At 43.7% G+C, this 8,836-nt stretch overlaps 1 protein-coding gene across 2 annotated transcripts in view; it reads right to left on the reverse strand.

Moving 5' to 3' along the window:
- Positions 1 to 6,924, reverse strand: part of znf335 (zinc finger protein 335) — a 69,961-nt gene extending 63,037 nt beyond the window's left edge. Inside the window, exon 1 of one of the 2 annotated variants that reach the window (XM_087994963.1) lies at positions 6,779 to 6,924. The gene's annotated coding sequence lies outside the window, so the exon portion shown is untranslated. Of the gene's footprint in view, positions 1 to 62; positions 1,950 to 6,778 lie in introns of those variants that run through there. The other variant, XM_087994964.1, reaches the window with a different exon arrangement.
- Positions 6,925 to 8,836: the final 1,912 nt, after the last annotated feature.

Genomic DNA, 8,836 nt, shown 5'->3' on the forward strand with positions numbered 1-8,836 from the left:
TAATGTTCTCAGAATTTAGAATTTTCAATATAAATAAAATTACACCATAAAGTTTAACATACTCAGAGTAGTAAGGGTATGGAATGCTTTGCCTGCAACGGTCGTGGATTCGCCAACTTTAAGTGCATTCAAGTCGTCATTGGACAAACATATGGACGTACTTGGAATAGTGTAGGTTAGATGGGCTTCAGGTTGGTATGACTGGTCGGCGCAACATCGAGGACCGAAGGGCCTGTACTGCGCTGTAATGTTCTATTTCTTTATGCCCGTATCTTAAACTGCTAGCAGGTTTGAGCAAATTTCCAGTGCCAGGAGTTGGATGTTTTCTTCCAATTAATCTAAAAACAGGCAGTCTAGATTATGGGAGTTGAACTGGAACTCTCAACCTTCTGACTCCAGAGAAGTGCTGCTGTTAAGCGCGTACGAGTCTAAACAAATCTCCCCTACCCAGTACTGAGAGAGTGCTGCACTATCAGAGGTGCCATCTTCCTTTCAAACAGAGACCTTGTCTATTCTTCAGGGGTGATTATAAAAAGAGAAAGGCAGAGTGCTGGAATTAAAACCTTAGCACAATATTCTGGAAGCAGAGCACATTTTGTCACCATCTCAGAAAACTACATTTGACATGGCAGGGATGTCATCTTTTTGAGTTGAAACTACCACCTCTGATTAAAACGAAAAACTCAAACCTCTAGGAGTATGCAGAGTAAACTATTAATCTTCAACTATGATCAGAAGTGTCAAACCGATAACGCATGGTTTGGAAGCTGTAGGACTTTCACAGGAAATACTACTTGTTGCCCTCTACCTGCCACCTTCAAATCTTTTTTTCCACTTAATCCTTGCAAGGAAAATAAAAAAGGAACTGTACGAGCAGCAGGCCATACACAGCAGCACCTTCACAAACTGTATGACCAAATGAGCAAGTTAAAGTTAAACGAGAACTGCAATTACCAGCTTGATCCTTTGCATTCAAACAATCAAACCAGTTCCTATGCCAGAAGTTTGATTAATGGTGCTGCATTTGTATATATCCTGGCAAGCACCTGTCGATCAAACATTATAAAGAAATCTGGCGATTACATTATTGTCTTTATTGTGTCTTAATTGGCTGCCACATTGCCATACTTTGGAAGCAGCTAAAGAAAACAAGGAAAATTGTGCCCAAGACCAATAGGCAACTGGACCTGATGGGATGCATGCAAGGACACTAAAGGAAGTAGCTACTGAGATATCGGATGCACAGGTGTTACTGTTCCATGAATCCTTAGATTCTGAAAAAGTCCCAAAGGATTGGAAAACTACTTATGCAACATTTTTATTTAAAAAGGGAAGGAGACAAAAAGTAACTATAGGCCAGTTAATATCTGTTATTGGGAAAAACAGTAGAATCTGTTTAACAAAGAATTCAAGAGCAAAGTGTTTAAACATACATAGTGTAATTAATTGGAATCAGTATGACTTTAAGAGGAAATCATGCCTGAAAGATTTACCAGAATACTTTTATGAGGTAACAAAAAGTATAGATAAAGGAGCAGCAAGGGTTGTAATATATTGGAATTGTCAGAAGGCATTTTACATAGACTTGACAAGAGCCTATGGTATTAAAGGTAGGATATTAGCATGGATGGTTGATTGACTAGCTAATAAAAGACAGAGTTGGGATAAAGAGGGTATTTTCAGGGTGGCAAATTTTAACTGGTGGTGTGCTATAGGGAGAAAGTGAGGTCTGCAGATGCTGGAGATCAGAGCTGAAATGTGTTGCTGGAACAGCGCAGCAGGTCAGGCAGCATTCAGGGAACAGGAGAATCGACGTTTCGGGCATAAGCCCTTCTTCAGGAAGGGATCAAAGCTATAGGGATCAAAGCTGGGACCCCAATGTTTACTATATATTATTTGGATGAGGAAAGTGGTCATACTATAGCCAAGTTTGTGAATGACACAAAAATTGTTGAGAATGCAAGTAGAATTACAGAATCCCTCGAGTATGGAAACAGACCATTCGGCCCAAGTCCACACGGACTCTCTGAAGAGCATCGCACCCACACTCACCCCTCTACCCTATCCCAATCCCAGTACCCCAACATTTCCCATGGCTAATCCACCTAACCTACAGATCCCTGGACACTGTTGGCAATTTAGCATGTCCAATCCATCTAACCTGCACATCTTTGGACTGTGGGAGGAAGCCGGAGCATCCCGAGAAAACCCACTTAGACACAGGGAGAACATGTGACCTCCTCACAGACAGTTGCCTGGGGCTGGAATTGAATCTGGGTCCCCAGTTCTGTGAGGCAGCAGTGTTAACCACAATATATAGGAGGAACCTCGATTATCCGAATACTGGATTATCCAAAGGAGATCTCAAGGTCCTGATAAAAACATCACATCAAAGAGCTGTTTCAACCCTGATCATGTCTTTTGTTTACAGTGACTAAAAACGATCTTGACTCACTGAAATGCTGCCGAGAACAGTCCTGGACATCGATGGGAGCCCAGGCACTGCCTCCAAATGACTGACTTCCCACCCTCTCTCCCCCCATGTTCTCCCTGGAGTTCTACACAGGGGTATACCCTAAACCCCACCCCTTCCCCCAGATAATCTCTCCAACATTGTCCTGTACAGGGCAGAGGTAGAAATTGTCAAACGTTGCAGTAAAAAGTTGTGTGTGTGTACGTGTATATGCTGTTTGGAAACTTACCCCACAAAGGCAGCAGCAGTCTTACTGTTGGTGTCCACTCCAGCTGCCCTGGGGGGACACGAGGGGCAGGGGGTGGGGGGTGGTGTTGGGTTCACGTGTGCAGTGCTGCTGCTACCTACGGGGAGCAGACTAAACAGAAAATTCTGAGCCCCAGAGGGAAGGCATTGAATCGATTAACCGAATAATCAATTATCCGAACGAAGTAGTGCCCACCCATCTCACTTGTATAAATCGAGGTTCCTCTGTACACAGGGACTGTTCTCTATAATATACTCAGTGACTGCTGTCCTGTATCAGAGACAGGGACTGCCATTCCCTATAATCTATTTATCAAAGAATTCATGAACAGTGTTTAGACATACGTTGTCTAATTAATTGGAATCAGTATGGCTTGGTGAAGGGGAAATCATGCCTGACAAATTTATTAGAATTCTTTTGTGAGGTAACAAGAAGTATCGATAAAGAAGAAGCAAGGGCTATAATATGTCAAGTCAGAACTTTGCTCTTCCCATACTTTGGAATCAAACTCTTTTGGAAATTGATATTAGGCCTTAGACAGCATCTAGAACTCATAATTAAGAACAAGGCAGGACTGGAGGAAATGCTACTGATGGAAATTTCTGTTGGCACAAGATTTTTTTGGCATTACTAAGTATATAATTCCCTTCTAACCACTGTAATATACAATATAGAAACAGCTATACAAGCACACGTTACAACATTGATCCCTATATAATAACCAGGAGCAGGTACCCTGGATATCGTTTTCCTTTAGCCTTGGGATTGTATGAAGTTCTTCTCCCCTGCTGTAGTTGATTCAGTACAGAGCAGTGACTGAACGTGCACTTTCTGTGTAGGCAGTAAAAACATGGGAATGCTTTCAGCAAACAAGCTACAGCAATCCCCAAAATATGTTTCCAAGCAAAAACTGATGTGATAACGAGTTTTCCCACCTTTAGCCGTTACGCTTTATAATAATACCTGCAATATAAGCTACAAAGGGAACAATCCACACATGAAATGGAAAGAAACAAGGATTGTTTGAAAAGCACCATGTAATTGCAATCTTTTTCTTGAATGGTATATTTGATTAAATATCAGTTGAGTCCCATTTTGGCATTAGGTCTCCAGCATGGAATTTACTCCTGACCCATCATCATCTTCAAGGTCTACCCAAATCCAATATTTGTGAACGACACTTTAATTTCAAGCTTCCTGATTTCTTCTCTCCTGGCTTGTTACTCATTGAGCACCCCATGCCTTTGAGAGCTGGCATTGGATATCTTTTACACTTATTGGCACACAATTATAAGCAGCTGAATTATCAAAACAGTATCAAAATCATCTGATTCAATGTAAAAATCTGCAGTGTGGGGAAAGGAAAACAATGTTAGCACTTGCTGGTCAGTCACTGGAGAGACTGGCACACCAAATCCAGGCTTTGTGCACAACTTTACAGGTGCAAATGTTAAACTGTACAGTGGGAGAGAAGGAAATATAGCCATACTCCCATTGAAAAGTCTCAATGCTTAAAAGGAAATCAAATATTTCAGTTGTGACTAATTCCTTATTTTTGCAACTAAAAAAATCTTATCCGTACAGCAATCTTTTGCATGTAGATGTTTGTACAGTACAATCCAAATGACTCCCTACATCTAATGAAGCATTCACATGCCATCCCAGTTGGTTGTTAACTCTGAAATGCTTTAGACTTAATTCCCAATGCCATGGTGTACAAAGTAAACTCAATGTGTTCAAGTACAGTACTTTCTGGTTCAATACAATCTGCTACTCACTGTACTTGTACCAAATTTACTTATTTCTGCAGTTGCTGTAGGAGGTGATTACATAATTCTGCTAATTTGATAAAATAACAGGAACAAATGTTTTGCACATCATAGTGCATTTTACCTCCAGAAGTTGATTTGGTGTTTATGCGGCAAGCACTTAAACCAGTAGAAAACACAAACTACATAACTTTTGTACGTCTCTGGAAGCCCAATCAGTACTGTCGTACTTGGTGAAGACCTCAATCAGTGCCTCTCTCTTGCTCTTTCCTTCCAGCTAATCATATTTATTCTTTTTGAATATTTAGCCAATTCTCGTTGAAAGAGATTACTGAATTGGCCATGAATGGAGCAATCATAAGTGATACTTAAATATTTAATCACTAACATAAATTCATATCTGACACACATCTCAACTGAAAATGAACAGTTTGAGTAAGAGCAGCTTGTATGTTATTGCACTGAAAGTTATTCATTTTGCTGCCACTCCCACTGAGCAAACCCAAATTTTAAACTTTTAAAGTTTAAATGCCATCATTTAACGTAAATTTAGTAAATAATAATTAACACAGGAGTGGTTGCCACCTGTGTTTCAACAGGTTTCCTAAAATTTCTATGCTGTAACCCAGTCATTAAATTTTTAAAATACAACTGAAATGATTCTAGACCACATATGCTGTGACTACACCACCGAGGCAAGATAGTGCAACTGCAGGAGGTAATGAGTTCCACTTGATATACAAAGCTCTCACAGTGATCAGCTGCCACAGAAGTGCAGTTTCTGGAAGTTTTACCCGTAAGGCGACATTGCTAGCTGTTTTTACTAGAATATTGCATAAAAGCTATGGAACAAGCAGAACTATGATTTTTGTTTTGGCCTTGGCACAGATCTACAGACCTGATCAGGAGCACAGTTCAGTTCTGTTAATTTTCACAGAAAGTGCATTGAAACAGTACACTTGCACTTAGTTTGAAAAAAATTGACTGTTTTGACATATTCAAAAAAAAAATGAACAACCATATCAGACTGATCAAGTAGGAGAAAGTGAGGACTGCAGATGCTGGAGATCAGAGTTGAGTGTGGGGTGCTGGAAAAGCACAGCAGGTCAAGCAGCATCCGAGCAGGAGAATCGATGTTTTGGGCAAGATCCCGTCATCCTGATGAAGGGCTCTTGCCCGAAACGTTGATTCTCCTGCTTCTCAGATGCTGCCAGACCTGCTGTGTCTTTCCAGCACCACACTCTCAACTCAGACTGATCGAGGCCAATCCAAGTGTAAATGGCAAAAACTGGTGGAATTTTGTCAATTCATTGTCAAGACGTCTTCCACCTCCTCCACCCAAGTACATCCTGTTACATGCTACCTGCCCGATAATGTGCATATTCAGTCCATCCCTGAAGAACTTCGACTAAATAAAAAGCAATTGTCTGTCTGCTGTTTGCTACAATTATGTGCAGATACTATTTATTGACAACTGCTTGTCAATATCATACAGCACATCAGTAAACAGCAATAAAGCAGCTGTTGTCACTAGACCAAAAACTGATCTGAATACCAGCATTCAAATTCAGGGCCATCATATTGCTTTGCACTGCCAGCCCAACCCCAGCCCTACTGACAATCTCTCTCTCACAGCTAAGCAGCACTTTCCTAGCTGCCTATCAGTAAGTGACAGCTACTCTTCAGCCATCTCCCTTCACACTCAGTCAAATTTTCTGCCCCTCTCTATCCCTGCAGATTCCTGAGCCACTCCCACTTATCCCAAGAGGACTATTATCCCACCAACCTCCAGATCCGTACACCCAGAATCACCCACTCTACAATCCCTCACCTCAACTCAGTCAAGTCTCCCACCAACATCAACCTCATCCACTCTCCTTTTTTGCCCCTTACCCCAGCACCCACTGCCTTCTTATTCTCCTCAGCATCCCCTTGATACATACACCCCCTTCCTGCTCGCACACAACCCACACTCCCCATCCTCCTTCCCCCAGATCCTCCCCATCCCTCTCACCCTGATCCTTCCCCTCCCCACCCCAGCCCTGCTGCCTTTTCTCTCACTGTGTTTCCCCCACCCCAGCCCACATCGACTGCGGGGTCCTCACCCCTGCGCTGCCCCCCTCACTGCCTGCTCCCTCTCCTTTTCATTTCCATCAGGCACTGAGCCGAGCTCCTATTGGGGGGGGTGGGCGATCTCGGGCCCTCAGGCCCCGCTCGGTCAGGCCGCCTTGGCCTCGCCTCCCGCGCCTCGCCCACAACCTGCCTTGCGAGCAGCCGCCCGTTGCTCACCTTCACTCCGGTGCTGCAGGCGGCGTGTAATTACAGAGTGCCGGCGCGGCGCCGTTGGCCGCCAGCCGCTCAAAAACCTACACAAATAAAGACGGCAATCTAAGAAGACGCCATCTCACCTCCCCGGCCACGACACCCCTTGGGCCTTCTTTTGTATTCATGAGCGCAAGGACCTGCGCGGGCAGTTGGAGACGGGGGGAGCTCAGAGACAAGGGCCGACAACGCAGGAAAATCTTAGAGACATAGTGGCTCCCAGCCATTTCGGCCTGTATGTGGGATTGGACCGGTGACTGGTGTAATCTGACAGGGAATTGGGCGCACTTGTTCCCGTCATGAGCGGAAGTGGACGGGGGTTTTGTTGGTGATATGGTCGCGGAGTGTAAAAAATCACTGACGTTAGCCGCGTCTGACGTCACAGCGTCATGTGCGTCTGACGTCAGAGAGATTTCCAGGGGTTCTCTGAGTTGTGAAGCTGACCATCCTTTACTTGTTGTGGGAGGGTCTTAATATCCTCAAATACTCACCATTGTGTTGAGGAGGTCCTCATGTGTTTGTAGTTTTCTGTGGGCCAAGCCAGGTAACACCTGCTGCAAAATGTCAGGGTCATTATTAAGCCCAATATCTGGAAGTTTATCAACAACTCACTCTCTGCAGTAGTGTAACTCCTTAGAGTTAAGAATGCAGTTGGGTGGTGAATATTTTTAATCAACCTGTTCAGACGTTATGATGCATGCATGGTATGGGTGGAAATTGTAGCCATTCCAGATGAAGGGCTTATGCCCAAAACATTGGCTTATGCCCAAAATGTCGACATTCCTGATGAAGAGCTTATGGCTGAAATGTCGGCTCTCCTGCACCTCGGATGCTGCCTGACCTGCTATTATTTTCCAGCGCCATACCTTTTGACTCTGACTCTCCAACATCTGCAGTCCTCGCTTTATCATTGAAATTGTAGCCAGGCTATGTAGCTTAGCAGAGGAACATCATCACGGCACCAGAAAACCCTCTAACACATATTAAGTTACACGTTCATATCAGGTGTGGACTTCAATCTGTATCTTCTGGCCTAGAGGTAGGCTCAGTACAGTTGCATCATCCTGGCAGGACTTTAAGACTAGGTTTAGATATTTTGTACTTCAACCTGTTCAGAGATGATTTTACATAACTCTGGAGCAGGTAGGATAGAACATAAAACAGTACAGCACAGAACAGGCCCTTCAGCCCACGATGTTGTGCCGACCATTGATCCTCATGTATGCACCCTCAAATTTCTGTGACAATATGCATGTCCAGTAGTCTCTTAAATGTCCCCAATGACCTTGCTTCCACAACTGCTGCTGGCAACGCATTCCATGCTCTCACAACTCTCTGTGTAAAGAACCCGCCTCTGACATCCCCTCGATACTTTCCTCCAACCAGCTTAAAACTATGACCCCTCATGATGGTCATTTCTGCCCTGGGAAATAGTCTTTGGCTATCGACTCTATCTATGCCTCACATTATCTTGTATACCTCCTCCTCCTTTTCTCCAATTAAAACAGTCCAATCTCAGTCAAACTCTCTTCATAAGATAAGCCCTCCAGTCCAGGATGCTGCCTCCTCTGAACCCTCTCCAAGGCATCCACATCTTTCCTATAATAGGGCGACCAGAACTGGACGCAGTATTCCAAGTGCGTTCTAACCAAAGTTTTATAGAGCTGCAACAAGATCTCACGACTCTTAAACTCAATCCCCCTGTTAATGAAAGCCAAAACACCATATGCTTTCTTAACAGCCCTGTCCACTTGGGTGGCCATTTTAAGGGATCTATGTATCTGTACACCAAGATCCCTCTATTCCTCCACACTGCCAAGAATCCTATCCTTAATCCTATACTCAGCTTTCAAATTCAACCTTCCAAAATGCATCACCTCGCATTTATCCAGGTTGAACTTCCATCTGCCACCTCTCAGCCCATCTCTGTATCCTGTCAATGTCCCATTGCAGCCTACAACAGCCCTCTATACTGTCAACGACACCTCCAACCTTTGTGTCGTCTGCAAACTTGCTGACCCATCC

Source organism: Chiloscyllium plagiosum, unplaced genomic scaffold (assembly GCF_037043375.1).
Source record: "Chiloscyllium plagiosum isolate Xiang-an unplaced genomic scaffold, Cpla_swu_hap1 HiC_scaffold_15, whole genome shotgun sequence".
Taxonomy (NCBI): Eukaryota; Metazoa; Chordata; class Chondrichthyes; order Orectolobiformes; family Hemiscylliidae; genus Chiloscyllium; species Chiloscyllium plagiosum.